Source organism: Phalaenopsis equestris, unplaced genomic scaffold (genome assembly GCF_001263595.1).
Source record: "Phalaenopsis equestris unplaced genomic scaffold, ASM126359v1 Scaffold000002, whole genome shotgun sequence".
Classification (NCBI taxonomy): domain Eukaryota; kingdom Viridiplantae; phylum Streptophyta; class Magnoliopsida; order Asparagales; family Orchidaceae; genus Phalaenopsis; species Phalaenopsis equestris.
Genome location: NW_018164444.1, coordinates 61,176,287 through 61,178,913, shown reverse-complemented (window position 1 = coordinate 61,178,913; position 2,627 = coordinate 61,176,287).

The window sequence follows — 2,627 nt, the reverse complement described above, 5'->3', positions numbered from 1 at the left end:
CGTTTAAAGTTTGGTTTTGAAAACCAACAGCTTTCAAGTGCGGCGCACTAGCATCTAGATGAAACGCCTGCGGTTGCAGATCGAACACGCGACGCTCTGCATCCATATGAACATGCCCTATGTCCATATGAGCGCACCCACGCCAGAGTCTACAGTGCCCTCAAGCCGCTTTCCGGCTCACCCACACTAATTCCAAAATTCGTTCTGAGCAGGCAAAAAAATTACATGGATATGCAGTGTGTCCACGCTCCTGGACAGCTGGGCCCAAACAATTTTTAAATTCTTGATTACGAGCGACTAAGAGGAGACCGCGCTTGCATTTCTTCGACAGAGGTTCTCGTGAAGGAGAGAAGAGTCGGAGAAGAAAATTTCATAGTGCATTTCTCTTGTGACATGGAGAAGAAGAGTTTTGAGAAAAGGCCTATAAGTTCATTGCTTGTAGAGAAAAAAAAACTGTGTATTATGATTTCTCAATTTCCATAGTAAGAATTTCTTGGTGGTGTGACTTCATGGTTTTTTCACATTAAGTTCTGGTGCATTCTTTCTGGAATTGCTTTGTTGTGCTTCCATTCAAATATTTTGTTCCAGTTTTCTCGAATCAGTCTTATTTTGTGGAATGTGGTTTTGATTCTAATGGATCGAAGCCCTAAACAAATATAGGGACATTTACATCATCATACCCAACAATATGTATGGAAATCTTTCAAAATTATATATCATTCTAGCATGACTTCTCCTAGACTTATGTAAATTCAACAAAATAATGAAATGAAAATTTTAACAAATTTTCTTCAATTCTTTTCATGATATCAGAGCCATATGCTTTGCCTTTCATTGCATTATCATAGCTGCAGCTTTCATCATTATATATTGCTAAATTCAGCAAACTTCAGTGCTAACAACTCTCCTCTTTCTGCCTTTTTTTATTATTACTAAAGCCTTCATTATTGCAATCTTGTTTGCATCCTTCTCTCATTGTAACCAAATACTAACACATTCATAAAAATGAAAAACTAAATAAATAAACTACTATCGCAATTTTCATTCCCATGGATAACAATACCCATATTTTCTTGGACTTAGGTTCATTTGGAGTTGAGATCAACAGCCAAAATAAAAAAAAGAGAACTATAAAACATCCATTTAAAATATCGTTAGTAAAAAATTATCTCAAGTGATCCCAATTGGATAAAGGTCTTCCGAACAAACCACTAAAGATTTATTTCTCACCTCTTTATGTCGTGATGTCTCCCTTTTTTCTCCTCATATGACTCCCCAAGCAAGATAATTTTCCAATATTTATATTTTTTCCCTTCCAAACCCTCTAATGCGTGTACTCCTTATTAGTGCTCTTGAGAAAACAAATTTCCACCATTTACATTTATTGGCGTCTATAAGAATGTCTAGTATTGCTCGAGGCAAAAAGGAGTCATAATAGAGGGGAACCACCAACGCAATAGTGCTTATGACAACTCACATGTCCAACCTAGTATTGGTTACCCTTCTAGAGAACCGCCCAGGAGAAATGCTTTCATAACTCACAATATTTGATTGCAATGTGGAAGGTCTTCACCAGCAGATTGCCTAGCTAACTGAGTTGCACAAGCCTCCAATGCTAACCAAGTCGATCATTTTTCCATCAGATGAAAGAGAATCACAACCTTTGATGTTCCTTTGCCTCATCCAAGAGTTTGCATTTCTTTCAACCATAGCAACGCATTTTCTTGTGAGAATTCAAGTGGTTAGCTTGAGCCCTATATAGACATTACTAACCTGTAGAACCATCTTGATACGTTCAAGAAAGTTATCTCACCCTACAACATCTCTAATTTCTTGAGTAGGCATCTTCAGCCACAACTTTTAAAGATGTTGCCGGAGGTAATTCAACTTTCTTCCTGTTGTCAACATAAACTCCTTCAATGAGCTTTCTTATCTCTTCTAGTCTTTATTTCCTGCTTCCAAGAGGCTATTGAAGCACTCATTTTCGCTTGAATCAAGTCCAAGGAGAAAGTTTCTGAGGCTCTATCCCCAAGTTCACTTGAGCTACACATGATGCCGCACACCAATGCATGCTCAATTCACGCAAGGTAGTGAGCTCGCATAAATTAATCGTCGTGCTATAAGACCAGACACCAATTTCTAACACATTTGACTACTAATTAGAGTTTGTAACTTACCTAAGCCTCAAACCAACGGAAAGGGAAGAAAGTCGCGTAGATTATAAAATCAGCCGGAGCATGCCCCCTGATCCTTATCGGCCTTATCAACATTGGCAATTAACCTGTAAATCTCGCAGCGGGCTGGCCCCTCATTTGCGAGCCACCTTACAATGCCGGGAAAAGAGGAGAACAAGAACGGGAGAGAGTTAAGTGGATTCGAGGGCTGCTTGGTGGAGCCGACGAATTGAAGTTTCACAAATCCTCCTCGCAGCCGCAGCTCACTTGACTAGTCTCACGGAAATGTTGCGAAGCCATGGGTCTAATTATTATTAGGTGCGGAGCCGCACATAGCGGCTGAATCGGCTGTGATCGGAGCGCTCGCTCAAGCCATGGAATTTGCTTATCACTCAATTTTTAGTTTTCAATATAAATAATACTTATATTAATTTTTAAACTATATATATATAT